The 17,130-nt window shown below is 41.9% G+C and overlaps 1 protein-coding gene across 4 annotated transcripts in view; it reads right to left on the bottom strand.

Moving 5' to 3' along the window:
- Positions 1-17,130, bottom strand: part of LOC134213150 (protein real-time) — a 61,422-nt gene that overhangs the window by 29,067 nt on the left and 15,225 nt on the right. The gene's annotated exons all lie outside the window — the stretch shown is intronic.

Below are 17,130 nucleotides of genomic sequence, written 5' to 3'. Positions count from 1 at the left end.
CTCTTCAATGGTACGGCATTTGTACCGCAGCATCTCACCAAAAGTAACCGTGGTGCACCCCGTGTGTGCGTAAATACCTATGTATGTGCGGTAGTGCGATGTGCATTATTTTCAAGGTTCTTTCAATCAGCTTTGAGTGTCTCTCGGTGTTTCACTCATTCTTTTCCCCAACGTTCGGCCCAACAGCTGCCCAAGATGGATCTTCGCATATTGCACATATAAGTCAGCCCCCGTATGTATGAGTTGGACATATTAGTTTTTCGTAGCGTTAAATTTCCAGCAATATTCGCCAACTGTGTATGCGAGTTGCTTGTTGTTATGGTTGTTGCTTTTTGATAGTATAATTGAGAAGTGTGGAATGATTCGAAGCACTTGTCTTCTTGCGAAGTTGCTGTAGAGCATATTGATTCGAAATGACCAGTCCGATATGAAAAACGGAGCGCATCTTTCTATCGGTTGGCTTGTTAGAGTAGCCTGTTCAGTCCGACTGGCGACAGACTGTATTTTTAAAGGCTAAGCACATGACTTGTCGTTTCGTTTTAGTTCTTAAAATTATTTGCGGGTTTAATGATCGTTTGAATTTTTTTGCGTCCGTGTTTTTTCTCCACTTATAGGCGGTTTTGAAATATTCAACTGGCTGAGAATCTTACATTCTGGATTTGCTTTTTTGTGTTCTGCGAATATTGTATCGTTTCTGATTGCGATTATTCTGGTAAATCATGCAGTGTTTTAGTATTACAGTAATATCCCGATTTTATCACCCCCTGGTGAATTTTGGGGTGATAAAACAGGGTATGTGACAAAATCGAAAAAAAAAATATTTTCAAACTTTTAATTCATTTCACAAATTTGAATCATTTTATGCCTTGGAAAGGCAAAATACGTGAACGGTACCCGTTATTTCTTGTCAAGAATGCTTACAAAATTCATCAGAGGTATCCAGAAGTCATTTATAATAAACTACAGGCGGTGAAAAATATTTAATGAAAATCAATGTTGTTTGCGTTATTATTTGCGGAAATAAAAAGAACGACTAAAATTTTCAATTTTTTTTGGGGTGACAAAATCAGGTCGAAAACGTGATAAAATCGGGTCGAAAAGGTGATAAAATCGGGGGTAGACAAAATCGGGGAGTGACCAAATCGGGTCGACACTGTATCCCCTTTGCATTGGTTGGCGATATTTAGAAGGAATATATGCGCTGTTGGGGCCCTCCATAGCTTAGCGGTAAGATGTGCGACTACAAAGCAAGACCAGGGGAAATCATGGTCATTTTTTGGTCAGTTTTTTTTTCAAAAACTTCCTATTTTGTACTCATATTATTTGTTATAATATCGTTGGGCGGTATAATCTAAAAGAAATAACAAGGGAAGGGAGTGCGCGCTCGAACGTTTAACTTCGATTATACTACACGCTTTCGCTACCGGTGTTCAGGCCTTTTCGGCATCTAGAAGGATCCAGACACGCAGGTAACACAGCTAAACCTGAACCACTGCAAAGCGGCTCAACTGCTGCTACAACAGTCGGTTACCGAGTGTAAAGCTGATGTAGCCTGGCTGTCCGATTCATACCGCATCCCTGCTGGAAACGGCAGTTGGATTGCGGACAAGTCTCAGATGGTGGACATTTGGACTTGCGGCCGATAACCCATCCAGGAGATATTATCATCACCTGATGATAAGGGTTTCGTCATAGCAAAGGTAAACGTTGTTTACTTTTGTAGCTGCTACTGTCCTCCCAGTTAGAGTATAGTGCAGTGTAGTCGATATTCTTGCTGCGAAACTAACTGGCTTAAAACCATTAGTTGTAGCAGGCGACTTCAATGCGTGGGTAGTGGACTGGGGATCCCGGCCCACCAACGCTAGAGGTCATACCCTGCTGGAGTCGCTAGCGGCATTGAACGTAGTCTAGCTGAAAGAAGGCCAAGTGCCAACGTTCAGAGGACCGAGCGGTGATTTATGTTCTTCTTCTTCTTATTGGCATTACATCCCCACACTGAGACAGAGCCGCCTCACAGCTTAGTGTTCATTAAGCACTTCCACAGTTATTAACTGCGAGGTTTCTAAGCCAGGTTACCATTTTTGCATTCGTATATCATGAGGTATGGTCTTGCTTTGTAGCCGCGCGTCTTACCGCACGGCTAAGGAGGGCCCACCGGTGATTTATGTATCGATGTGATTTTCTGAAGCGCGGGATGGATGGTGGAGCCAGAATGGTTCATGAGGGGCATACCTTCAGTAACCATCAGAATATTCGTTTTATGGTCCAATATACCCTCGTCACAACCACAAGGCGGATCGGCACAGCCGATCCAGGATGGCGCACCTCGCAGTTCAACCCAGAACCCTTGGAGTAATCACTACAATGGGAAAGACAAACAACGGGATTAAGTGGCGATGAGTTAGTCGATGTACTAACCCGTGCATGCGATATGACGATGCCTAGGAGGGCCAAACCTCCCGAAAATCGACAATCAGCATTCTGGTGGTCAGACACAATTGCAGGTCTTCGTAGAACCTGTCTTCGAGCTAAAAAAAAAAAGGTTGCGACCTGCCAAAACAGACGCTAAAAAGGTCGATAGACGCCGGGTGTTCCAGACAGCGAGCAGAGCTCTGAGCTACGAGAATTAATCTAGTAAGAGAGTCTGCTTTGAACAGCTGTGCAGGATGGCGAACGATAATCCATGGGGCCGATGCCGAGTCCAATGTGCAAAAAACCTTATCAGAGTACGAGTCGCGAGCGCATATCGCATTATATCATATGAGGTGGTGTGCGTTCTAGCTGGGGTGATGCCGATAGACATACTCCTAGAGGAAGATGTGGAGTGTTACAACGAAAGGGACTTGGTGTAAGTGTGACGTGTCAAGAGAGCAGCTTCGCTGCTCAAATGGTAAAGAGCATGGGACACCGCAGTCAAAGGTCGTTGGACCCACAGACTAATTCCGGATGTGTCAAATTGGGTTAGTAGAAAGCATGGACAGGTCAACTTCCACCTAACACAGGTGTTGTCTGAACATGGCTGCTTTAAAAAAAATCCTACACAGGTTTGGCTTCGCAGATTCTGCGGAGTGCCCTGAATATGTAGGGGAGGTAGAGCGACTCGACGTAGAACGCAATGCCATGCTGCTTGCATCCCCATGGATACAACCTCGGACAACCTCGCCGAGAGGATTGCGGGACGGGGGTAATGACTGATGAAGGGTTTTGGTTTTAGTGAATCGGGTAAGAGTTACATGACATACCCATCCTCACACTACCTGAGTTAACCTCCTCAGGTGTCTCGTTGCAGAATTCCGTTTACCCTTGCTCATGGAAAAAAACATCACGACGACGCGACGCCTCTGCATTACATTCTGCAATTTTATAAAACCGACCGACAACAAAATAAAATTTGAGTGAGTGTATTTGTCCCACTTATATACTCACAAAATCACACATATCAAATAGACATAGTTTCAATCAACAAAATGGTTATGATTAATTATTTTAGAATGGGTTGGTTTAGAAACAAAATGGGTTGATTAATAAGTCTTTTTAGAAGTGAATTTATAGCCTTTCGGTACACCTTGGTGTACGATATAAGAAACTATGATTAATTATCTAAGTTGTAATAATTAACTTAAAGCTAGTGTTCCCGTACCACAATACATGTTATGTTGAGTCGCAATGATTAGCCAGCCGATGTTAGGTTTTTTTGGCACTACAATAACAATTTTTCGAATGTTGCTACACACATCACGAAAATAGGTTTACCGTTACCGTAGAAGCAAAACAACTGCTTTGATACCACCAACAGTGGCGGTTATATTCACACACTCGAAATGTTAGCACAAGAAACGGTATACATGTGTATTTTGCAGTATTTCGTTGCTGAAATTAAAAAAAAAAGATGAATCCACTTAAGCTATCAGTACACTGTTTGTCATGATCCATGTCGATTTCTAATCACTCTGATAGATATCCGGATGAACTTGAGAAATAATTTTCATTATGACAAATATTGGACTGAGAGCTTTAGCGGTTTTGGTGTCTTTCTCGTGCTTCAGATATACCTAAAAATATGAGTGAGTTTTTTTCAAAGTGTTCTGCGTACAAACATAATATTTTGGCAATAACTTTTCATCCCATAATTAGATCTGGCCAGTTTTTAATAGCAAACAATGGATTCAGCGCCGAATGAAACCTGTTGCGAGTTAAGCGACCAATTTCGAAATTGTATATGCCAAATTATTATACAACTTCTATAAGGTTCTTATGCAGAACTGTATGTATTACAACCTGCCATCCTCTGGTTGGGTGGATAGTGGACATACAGTTATCACCGCAGTTCGTCGAATTAAGTTGATTGGACTATAACACTATGGGTCTTCAGGCTGGCTAGAAAGATCGTTTTTGGAGTGATCATATAGCCTTTACGTACACTTAGTGTACGAGAGAGACGAAAATGGTGAATTTCGAATTTTCTCTTATTTTGTTCTAACACTTGTTTTTTCTTATCATCTCCGAATGCCGGGAATGGACTTGGCACAGTGAATATGTTTGCTATTCTCCAAGGAGTCAAATTTTACGATGAACTTTTCCTTACTCGATGTGTCTCTAACTTAGTCTATTGCTTGCATATGGCAATTAGCTTATAGTCGACTCTCAGTTTGAAGACCAGTTATCATTTAAGATCTTTCGATGCCAAACAAATGCATGATTTTGTATACTGTGTGGCAAGTACAGAAAGATTGGAGAAGAAATAGAAGTAAGCAAAGTTATACTCTACGTCTAGAGAAATTAAGAAAATATTCAATCCGAAAGATTCCTTCGACCGAATCGATGCTTTGTTATTACACGCCTTTACTGACTAGGATATTTGAGCTATCTTACTACTATATTTTCCTCATTAGTCGAATTATGTTAGGCAAACATTTATGTTCTGATCTGTAATTCTAATCTGTAACTAATATTATTTATTCATATAAAATTTATAATTATGTGAGCTGTACAATTCAAATCGCTACAACACAAATATTTTTTTTCTCATTTCAGCCCAGTACTATTACAATACAAAATTGCAGGGCGGTGGTGACACTGCGAAAGTAAAGCAACGTGTCCACACAGTGCCGTGTTGTTGCAAGTTAGACCAAACGTTTCGAAATCAAACCAATTCGCAATTTGTTTACTTGTAAAGTGGCGAATATTTGGCAACTTGTGGCAATAATCGTCACATAGCAAACTATGCGCGGCTGCTAGGTTTGCTGTTTATCGGTCTCGACTCATAGCTGCAGCAGGCGTGCAGGTCGCGGCAACTGTGATAAACAGCCCAGTAGGGGGATGGACTATTTCAGCATGTGGCTAATCAGCTTCGACATCACTTTTGAAAACATTCATCCTACCGATTCATGGTTTAGCAAGGGACATTAAATTGAAATATTTTTTCGATGACGAAAATAAGACCATTGCCGAGATGGATACCTTTACCCTATACAGGTATGTATAAGCGAAGTGTGAGGTGAGGAGAACAAGTAGCATGATCTAGATATGGATGTGCAATTCTTTTAGGACTAGTTAGAGTCGATAAATATATCGCCGCATGTTGCTGCGTTCACATCCGCAAATATGTTTCCTCTTTTTCTGATTTGAGTGCTACACAGCTGATCCGACGCGGTTATAAACAACTTACGATGACTAGTTTTTATCTTTTGTTGATATGTATAAAGACTAGCACGTTGTTACATTCTGATTTTATCACACAAGTGCACGGATATAACAGCACGTTTTAATATTAGAATATTTCTATGCGGATCGGAATAAAATAGATAGTAAACTTGCTTCGTGATTCATCACTGTTGGTTGAAATCGTGTTTAAAACCGGTCATTTTTATTAGCTTGGATGTTGAATAGATGTAATACAACCATCCCAGAAGGGAAATTTTTGATCACCGAACCAGATAGTTGATCAATGTATTCTTCGTAAATTGCGTTGACAAATCTATCCTAACTGGTTCTGAACTGAAGGCCATTGTAAGAATAAAACCGATAAAGGTATGATATCGCTTCCGCCCGCTGATATTTATTCAGATGCTCGTTCCATTGCAATTAAAATTATATAAACGAGTCTTGGGACATCTTGTTTAATATGCTATAATAAGATTTAACATGTCAAGATTTCATGCAGGTTTTGTAAGATTGACTTTTAGCTGCTGATAAGGAACTTAAAGGGGGCAGCAGGGACTATGTCCAAGGGCTTAACGATCCCTCCCCAGGCCATCTGCGAGTTGTGGCGCCTGCCTTGGATGTGGTGGGGTTTGACAGTGGGCTCTGTTAAACCTCTATAAAAAGCTGCATGAATCCGCTAGTAGGCTCCGCCAAAGCGACCGTGTGCCGCTCAAAGCGCACAAGCCCAAGTCCTGGTGTTAGGTGGGATGCTAAACAGCCCTGACACGACGGCCCTCCGACGAGACAGGAGGTTTGCGCAGGCCCAATAAGCCGCCTTTAAAAACAACTATTACGAACGACATAGAAGATAATACGACTCGATACAATCGGCAACGACCTAGGCGACGAATAAAGGATCACGATTGGAAGCTTGGAACATGGAACTGCAAGTCGCTAGGCTTCGCAGGTTGCGACAGGATAATCTACGACGAATTACATCCAGCGCTGCAGGAAATCTGCTGGACAGGACAGAAAGTGTGGAAAAGCGGGCATCGAGCGGCTACCTTCTACCAAAGCTGTGGCACCACCAACGAGCTGGGAACCGTCTTCATATTGCTGGGAAAGATGCGCCAACGCGTGATTGGGTGGCAGCCAATCAACGCAAGGATGTGCAAGCTGAGGATAAAAGGCCGTTTCTTCAACTATAGCATCATCAACGTGCACTGCCCACACGAAGGGAGATCCGACCTAATCAAGTAACGGAAAACCAAATCGACCACGTTCTAATCGACGGTTAATTCTTCTCCGACATCACGAACGTACGCACTTACCGCAGTGCGAATATTGAATCCGACCACTACCTCGTTGCAGTATGTCTGCGCTCAAAACTCTCGACGGTGATCAACACGCGTCGGAGTCGTCCGCTGCGGCTAAACATTGGGCGGCTACAAGACGGTAGACTAGCCCAAGACTACGCGCAGCAGCTGGAAGTTGCACTCCCAACGGAAGAGCAGCTAGGCGCAGCATCTCTTGAAGATGGCTGGAGAGATATTCGATCCGCCATTGGAAGCACCGCAACCGCTGCACTAGGCACGTTGGCTCCGGATCAGAGGAACGACTGGTATGACGGCGAATGTGAGCAGTTAGTTGAGGAGAAGAATGCAGCATGGGCGAGATTGCGATACAAACGGGCGCGGAACAGACAAAACTCTATTTTCCGGATGAAAAAGCGCCAGCAGGAAGATCGGGACCGCGCTAATAACGCACGAAAGTTCTATGAGAAGTTGAACCGTTCACGTAAGGGCCACGTGCCACAGCCTGATATGTGTAAGGACATAAACGGGAACCTTCTTACGAACGAGCGTGAGGTGATCCAAAGGTGGCGGCAGCACTACGAAGAGCACCTGAATGGCGATATGGCAGACAACGGTGGCGGTATGGTAATGAACCTAGGAGCACGCGCGCAGGACATGCGACTTCCGGCTCCGAATCTCCTGGAAATCCAGGAGGAGATCGGCCGGCTGAAAAACAACAAAGCCCCTGGAGTTGACCAACTACCAGGAGAGCTGTTTAAACACGGTGGTGAGGCACTGGCTAGAGCGCTGCACTGGGTGATTACCAAGGTTTGGGAGGATGAGGTTCTGCCGCAGGAGTGGATGGAAGGTGTCGTGTGTCCCATCTTCAAAAAGGACGATTGCTGAACGCCGCCTACAAGGTACTCTCCCAAATTTTATGCCGCCGACTAACACCAATTGCAAGAGAGTTCGTGGAGCAGTACCAGGCGGGATTTATGGGTGAAAGCTCTACCACAGACCAGGTGTTCGCCATACGTCAGGTACTGTAGAAATGCCGCGAATACAACGTGCCCACACATTATCTATTTATCGACTTCAAAGCCGCATATGATACAATCGATCGGGACCAGATATGGCAGCTAATGCACGAAAACGGATTTCCGGATAAACTGATACGGTTGATCAAGGCGACGATGGATCGGGTGATGTGCGTAGTACGAGTTTCAGGGGCATTCTCGAGTCCGTTCGAAACGCGTAGAGGATTACGGCAAGGTGATGGTCTTTCGTGTCTGCTATTCAACATCGCTTTGGAAGGGGTAATACGAAGGGCAGGAATTGACACGAGTGATACGATTTTCACGAAATCCGTCCAGTTATTTGGTTTCGCCGACGACATTGATATCATGGCACGTAACTTTGAGAGGATGGAGGAAGCCTACATCAGACTGAAGCGAAGCTAAACGGATTGGACTAGTCATCAACACGTCGAAGACGAAGTACATGGTAGGAAGAGGCTCAAGAGAGGTCAATGTGAGCCACCCACCACGAGTTTCTATCGGTGGTGACGAAATCGAGGTGGTTGAAGAATTCGTGTACTTGGGCTTACTGGTGACCGCCGAAAACGATACCAGCAGAGAAATTCGGAGGCCCATAGTGGCTGGAAATCGTACGTACTTTGACTCCGTAAGACGCTCCGATCGAATAGAGTTCGCCGCCGTACCAAACTGACAATATACAAAACGCTCATTAGACCGGTAGTTTTCTACGGACACGAGACCTGGACGATGCTCGTGGAGGACTAACGCGCACTTGGAGTATTCGGACGGTACGTGGAGGATGCGAATGAACCACGAGTTGCATCAGCTGTTGGGAGAACCATCCATCGTTCACACCGCGAAAATCGGAAGACTGCGGTGGGCCGGGAACGTAGCCAGAATGTCGGACAGTAATCCGGTGAAAATGGTTCTCGACAACGATCCGACGGGAACAAGAAGGCGAGGTGCACAGCGGCAAGGTGGATCGATCAGGTGGAGGACGATTTGCGGACCCTCCGCAGACTGCGTGGTTGGCGAAGTGCAGCCATGGACCGAGATGAATTGAGAAGACTTTTATGTGCAGCACAGGCCACTCCGGCCTTAGTCTGATCTTATATACATAAAAATGAATTTCTGTCTGTCTGAACCTTATAGACTCCGAAATCATTGAACCGATCGGCGTGAAAATTTGTATGTAGAGGTTTTTGGGGCCGGGGAAGGTTCTTAAGATAGTTCGAGACCCCTCCCTCCTTTGGAAAGGGGGGCTCCCATACAAATGAAACAGAAATTTCTGCTTAACTCGAAAACTAAGCAGAGAATAAATTTATTTTAGGGTAAACAAAGTTCGTCGGGTCTGCTAGTAATAAATAAAAGGAACTTAAAATGTGTAATATATCCCGACCAGTTAGTCATAACAAAAATTTATCACAATTATATCAATATCTGTTACAAGTAACAAAACTTGTAATGATTTTGTTGTAATTTTTCTGTCAAAGTTGGAGGAAAGAAAGTTTTATGATCGACATAACATGATTATAACATAATGTGTTATGTTTTCTTTCTGAAAAAAAAATTGCCTACATTTTTGGTAGATAGGAATTGACAAAAAAAACGAAGATACCACCTTCAGTATAACTTGAGCCTACATTCAAAGTTGAACCAGCAGGACAAAGTAATTGCCTACATTATGGATAATCATAATCTTTTCAATAACATAATTTGTTATAGTATAAGCTATTTTCACCGCTTTTAATGTAACACATCGAGTTATATTTTTGTTCGATTGATAACATATTTAGTAATATTTTTGTTAAAACTAGAAGAGATTTTGTTACAATTCTTGTTATTTTAACTACTAATGGTTCATGTTTTATAACAACCGCTGTTATAAACAACTTCTGTAACAGAATAACAAGTTCTGATATAAATCTGTTACTATGTACTGGTCGGGATGCCCATCCTTTTCCCTACACATCTTGACTTGCGGCAAGCCTTTGCGGGATGCGTTGAGCATCTGATAGAACTTGCGTGTTTCTTGTTAATGGCACATCTTCTCTTCAAATAGGTGCACGACTTCGTCCTGAATACCAAACTTGAATCGGCTGGTGCTCAACCAGTTTTTGTTCAAATCGGCTTTTGGAGGATATTCGGAGCATGGGACGGAATCGAGTGAGCGTGGTGGAGCTGGGTCGTTTTTTGAACCACCCGCGAATCTACCAACCAAGCTTATATGGTTCAACACACCATCATAACTTTTGAACGCCGTTTTGACTGACCATGATTATATTCAATAGTCATCAACTATGGTTTGTCCCCCATCGAATGCAACTTGTTGCGAGGAAATCGGATAATAATTAGTACATGAAAAAGAGGCTAATGTTTTTTTTTCATATTTGTGTGCACACACATACACACGGACTGACAGACATTTGTTCAGCTCAACGAGCTGAGTTAATTGGTATTGTAACCTTGCAAGTTCCAAAGCAGTAGAGAAAAGTATTATCGCGATTTTCACTATTTGGATAGTATATGGAAACGGTGGTACGGTTTTAGAACCCTATTACGCGGGCATATGCTACCAACGAATGGAGACGACAAACTCCCCAACAGATGGCGCTTGTTGGTAGCTGGGTGACAGAATAGAGAACGGAGGTCGGGGAAATGATACGAAGAATGTCGAGAATGGGGGGAAAAGACCTGGATGACTGTATGGGTGGGGACAGGAGATTCTGAGTGATGATTGCTTTGGGGGGTTTGATTGTGAAGCATCGTGGAGAATGGTCCTTGCAAGGTGAAGTAAATTAGAGCGAGTTTCAAAACGTAATTCCCACAATAGTGCGTTAGTAATTAAGGACAGTTTGGTCCAAATTTCGGGAAGCGGTCATTCGAGTACTAGCAACAGATTTCGGCTTCCGTTTATCATTCTGGCCGCCTACACGAGACGCCGACTGTGTAACCGCTTTTCCGGTCCATTACGTCAGCTGCTTGCCAGCTAGGCCATCGACCGTTTCCCCGGCCGGCCCGGCTATTGTCGGCATTACGGTTGCCGTTGAATCTGACCGTCACCCCCGCAAACCTGTTTGTCATGCTATTGCCGCCATCGTAATTAGAGCTAGTCCTGCCCAGCGCTCAGAAAGCCTGAGTTACCATCACCATCAACATTCCCGCCCAGCGGTCAAGCCTATAAACATATTACCGTAATCGCGATTGTCTTTGATCCAGCGCTTCGCCCAGTCAGCCTGTTTGCTTATAGTTGCTGCCGCCATCGCGATTCTCGTCATGATATCAGCCGTCCACCAACCTGTCAAGCTACGTTTGATTGGAACCCGGCCCCCTTTATCAAAGGCTAGCGTTGCCATTAGCAGAACCACGACCCGGTTCGTAAATTACGCCGAATTACTTACCGGTCCTACCAGCAACTCCAGCCGTAGCAATTCACGGCCTTGCAGTGTAGCATACGAGTGAGTTCTAAAATTTAACCCACGATTCCGTTGCTCACCAACTCGAGGGACTCGAGGACAAAAAGAGTCTTTTCACGCCCACCCCGTTGGCTGCCGTAGGTTAGACCAGTGGCCTGGGGTTTTATTCGGATTCCCCTTCTGGGTTCCGGATTGCCATCCTCGAGGGCTAAAAGAGCCACCAGTAGAGCATAACATCATGGGTCTCCAAGACAAAAAGTTCTATTTTGGAGTGAAATGATAGCCTTTCGGTACAACTTTGTTGTACGCGAAAGGCAAAAAGGAGGGAAAAAAGTACTAAGCGTTAAGTTATGTTAAAGTTTTAACGAAATCGATGTATTTGCCCACAAAGATTGAGACCACGATTAAGCAAGAGAAAAGACAGTATTATCATTAGGTGAATATATTAGTTTTCCTCTAAAAATACCAGATTAAACAAATTTTCTTCGATCAATATTTTATATGGCATAAAAGGTTATAAAATACATCATCAGTAACGATTATTTCAAGCTCTTGGCACGCTGTGCTATTACTGTTTTGTTGTTAGGATTTGAAAGTCATTTCCATACATTAGGTCGCGAACACTTCAAGCGGCACACGACACAGGATGTACTAAGCACATCACATGTGACACGGTACAACATTAGATTTCCATGAAGCCCCGTAAATATTCCGAAACCACTTGATGATTACATAAGTTTTCGAAGGTTGAACACATCGTTTAAAATAGTTAACATTTCACTCGAATGGGATGACCAAAGGCATCTCAAAAAACACACGATTATAATTGTTGCAGCATAGTTAATTGCTTTCATTTTCCTCGGTCTGACGTCATTGTTCACCGTAATATTTCTTGCAATCTTGGAAAGTGGCACTTACTGTACAGGTTGGCGTCATACGGTGGCACTTGAGTGAGCGAGATTTACATTTAGAAGGTCATTATCGCATTGACGACACCACATTGTGGTTTCGGTTGTTGGTACCACTAATAGACGCTCATGCAAATGGCAGGCATGAAAAGCCTCCAATTAATGACTGGAAATTTATTATGTTCGATAAGCTTGATACGTTTATGCACGAGCACGACATGTGAAATAATGCAATGTAAATAATATAATGTCAACTGTGGGTTCAATTCGGATCGCAGTAGTCGCTTGTGATGGCTGATCAAGTTTTATTTTGCTCTGTCAATTTTTTTTCCTCAAATTAAAAAATTATTTAGCAATCCTGAATATCTGAAATATATATGTGCTTGGACATTGTGGTATAAGTGTTATAAGTTGATTGTGTGTTTCGAAGCGAATGCAAAAAGTGTCTTACGAGCAAGCTTACGAGGGTTACAATGAAATTGTGTGTGTGAAGCAGTAATGTTCTCTGTCATAAGTGTCAGTAGGAGTTTCGAAAAATATAGATGGTCTGGAGAAAGAAGCTGGAAGCTGTCCTATAAGAGGAGTTAAAAAGGGAGGTAGGGTCTACAAATGACGAGTTGTGCCCCGCCATCTTTCGCTGTTATCCAAGAATATATATTTTTGCCGGATTCAGGAAAGATCTCCATTCTGGGTGGCTCTTTGATTTGGCACTGACCTGGTTCCTGATCAGATTAATGCTGACTTCTTTGTTGCTTGGTAGTGAACAGTAAACAGGTAACACTGGAAGGAATACCATAAAGGAGCATGAAGGTAAGGGATAATTTGTGCCAATTTACACAATTTATGGACAACAAATAGTGCAAACAATAGAGGCTTGTTTGCAGCCGTTTGATCCTTTATTCATCCACTTAGAATTCATTTGTTGATCAAAATCATTATCATATCAGGGGGGAAGGGGAATTTAATTTCTTTTTGCTCTTTTTTCGTTTCAGAGAGCGAGCAAAGGCGCTTAAACCTAGGCTATTAGCCAGGGCAAGGCTAATACCTTCGCCCCATCCGAGAAAAATCATCGGCAAGGATAATGGAGTGACATAAATTTCTTAGCAAAGTCACTCCCAACGTATTTCCACAAACTTTCTATCATTTGCTTATAATGATACTCCTAAACCACATACCCTACCCACCATCCAATTCCTTGACATCTATGAGGGCGTCGGTGAGTCGCTGGCCTCTCGTTAAGTAGATGTCATATCATCATTTCCTTCCCTTTCCTAGTAACGGAGAAGATGGGCGTGGCCGGCAATGATAGCTTTCATGTTTTATCATTTTGGATCCCCAATTGGATTTCCATTGAATCCCAAATGGAAATCCATAAGCAATTGGGGTAAGAAAGGTAAAGAATATACATGACAACTATCAGTATGCAATCTACGAAATACTCCGTTACAACGCAACGCAACGCAACGCAACGCAAATAATATAATGTCAACTGTGATTGCTAACATGAAAGGCAAATCAATGCAATGTAAATAATGCTAAATGGTAAAAACGTAGACTTTCTAGATTCTTTCTAGATTTTCTTTCATATGACGAACGATTACGCATTAGATAACATCATTGATATACTTAGTACTAATCACACTTAGCACTATTCTAATCAAATAGAAACAAAAACTGGACTAAAACACGTGAGCTCACACCACAAATACAAGGCATAATTGTACACATCTCTCCAATTAAAAACACCTGTTGTAATTCTCCAGCGCTTCCCGCGGAAATGAATGCCGGTCTACCACATGCATGGTAGGTAGGAGGTACATCGATTCCACCTACACAATGTATAATGGCAACAATCAGTAGCTGCAGCAGCAGCATATCAATCTGTAAAATTCTTATTGATCAAAATGGATGGGTGTTACACGTGGGCGAACCATATCAAGGAAGCTCCAGTTTAAAAGGGGGTTTGAATATTTGATGACATTGGCACAGTGTAGTTTATGTGTTTTACACATAATCCTATCAAGTCGTGTCCTGTCCTGGTGACATTAATATTGAAGAACTAGATGTTACACCACCAAAGGATAATTATGGTTTAGAATAATGAATGAACACTTGAAACATTGTCGTTGGTTTAGTCACATTTTTAGTCGATGTACCATTAATCGACTTAGTCCGTATACTATCAATAGATAATCGGTCCATTTTGAAGCTATTTTTTGAGGGTTGGAACGGCTATGGATTGAGCTTCGATATATGAACAAAAATGTTTTAATGGGATCTTTCATAACGAATGCCAGAAATCAGCTGAATATTTATTTTCGCCTAGCAATCAAGCATTTTGTTAGCTAAAACTCGATGCTTATGCGCTAATAGAAATTCGCATAACTGATTGTTCATGAAGAAAAAAAATGCCCTTAAAATTCTAGAGATATTTATAGAAAACAATGTCAAAGGCCTTTCTTAGCTGTCAAATGCATGGCTTCAAAGCATGGCCACGCTGAAGGTGGTTAGGTAAATTCCACAGAACATTCAATAAACTAATGGCAAGTTTGATTAATCAAACATGCCATTAGTTTATTTATTTTAATTATTCAGTCTAAAGCCAAAGTGGCCGCTGCAGTACAGTACGGTTCATGACTATACGTCGCGACGCCAGCCACGCAGTCTACGGAGGGTCCTTCTTTGATCGACCCACCTTGCCGAGAACAATTTTCACTGGGTTACTGTCCAACATTCTGGCTACATGCCCGGCCCACCACAGTCTTCTATTTTTTTGCGATGTGAACAATGACAGGTTCTCCTAAGAGCTGATGCAACTCGTGGTTCATTTACCTTCTCCACGTACCGTCTATCATCTGCACCCCAACATAGATAGTACCCAGCACTTCCTTTTCGAAAACGACAGTGAGCCCAAGTACACGAATTCTTCGACCACCTCGATTTCAGCACGTGCCATAATACCAATGTCGTCGGCGAAACCAAATAACTGAACGGACTTCGTGAAAATCTCAACCCTCAATTAGTTTCCAGCTGTTTTATTTTTAGTTGGGTTGTGTACTCTGGAGTTTGAACGCCTTGCATTCCAATTGCGTTTTTCAATTTGACATTTTCATCGAACAGTTCGACTGTTGAGTGTGTGACGAAAAAAATCGACTACTAAATAATACGACTACTAAACAACCTAACAAATGAACACCGTACACGACTTCTAAATTTGAACCGAAAGTTTTGCTTTTCATTTTCAATGAGTGACGCGTATGTGCACTAGAATGAAAAGCATTTCCAACTCTTTATCTTCTACCACATTTCATCCAACGCTGGGTGAACAGTGGAAGCATCTATTCTCCGAACTATAGAAGATATCGCGAAGGCAATTGAATTTAATGAATTCGAATTTAATAAGTGGGCTGTTGAAGACACGTACAAGTTTGGGAACTCTGTTTATTTGCGATTCTGAACCTGTATATCACAAGAATGTAGTTCTGCCGTGAAAGATATGATAGACTTTTATTTACTCGGTTCGGTTGGACAGGAAAGGAAGAGAGTGGCAAAGGTGGACAACACTAGATTGGAGGGCACCAGACGATATTCCAATATATTCATATCGCATGAAAACTTGTTCGCATATTATTATCGTTTATTAACAGGGTATCCGAAGTGTGTGATTGACTTCATAACATTCCTTTGTTACGGGGTTGAAAACGCTTCTGTTGCAGATATTATTATTTAATAGTAAAGTAATGTTTTTTGACCTTTACTTTCTTTTTCTATGGGTCTACATTCCAACTTGAACTTGGCCTGTTTTTAAACTTAGTGTTCCACAGTTATTATCTACTCCTCCGCTTATTTTTAATCGCAACCAAAAATGAGCGCCAGATAGTCGCCTAAGAAAAATATACTTCCAGAAAAAAAGCTACTTTGATATTTTTGAAAATTCGGCCGCCACGTGGTTAATTGTCGTTAATTGATAGCACGTGCTATTTGTACTGCGGATAAATTTTTCACATCTATGAGAATCAAACTCGCCATCTCCAGATTGACAATCCACCGCCTTTGCTCGCAAGAAGACCCGTATTTCACACAAAAATGTTTGATTATTAGCTTTGAAGAATAAAATTGAGAACCCGAAAATCTTACCCAGAAAGTGAATTTTTCTAACGCTCTTTTTCTATGCTTTAAAAGGGGGTATGTGTTGTACGGTTACGGTTACGTACGCATACATATCAAAAACGCGAAGCATTGGAATATAGGCCCCATTATGGTTCTAAATAGTGTCAAACCCTTTTTTAGGCTAGGGCTAGGTGCAAATAATTGAACGACAAAACAACGACAAACAACAAATAGGGTCGCTATAAAAGGGTATACGATATTTCGTAAAATATTACATAGACAGGGTGTTTACTCATCTAAAAACAAAATTTCCTGATTTTTGAAAGTTTTTTCAGGTGATTTACATTAATTTCCGGGTAAAAAGAAACGTGCAATATTTAGATTTTTGCAGCAAAAAAATCAATTTAAACAAGTGAATATTACGAAAAAAATCCCAAAAGAAAACATTGGAAATTGAGGCCTCACATTTTTTCTCGTTAATTACTTAAGAAATTCTTTATAACATACCTCCAGGATTTCCTAAGTAAGTACATCTAGAAATTGCTTCAGTCATGTAATCAAAAACCCTTCAGTAATTCCATCTTAAATTCCACCAGGTATTCCTTCAAAAATTGCTCCTGGGAATCGAATAATTCTCTAGAAATGAATTCCCTCCATGATTTCATTCTTTATTTCCTTTACGGACTCTTTCGAACATTTCTCAAGAGAATTCCCCGGAAAT

Source organism: Armigeres subalbatus, chromosome 2 (assembly GCF_024139115.2).
Source record: "Armigeres subalbatus isolate Guangzhou_Male chromosome 2, GZ_Asu_2, whole genome shotgun sequence".
In the NCBI taxonomy this organism is placed as follows: Eukaryota; Metazoa; Arthropoda; class Insecta; order Diptera; family Culicidae; genus Armigeres; species Armigeres subalbatus.
This window is presented reverse-complemented; position numbering and strand designations above follow the sequence as displayed.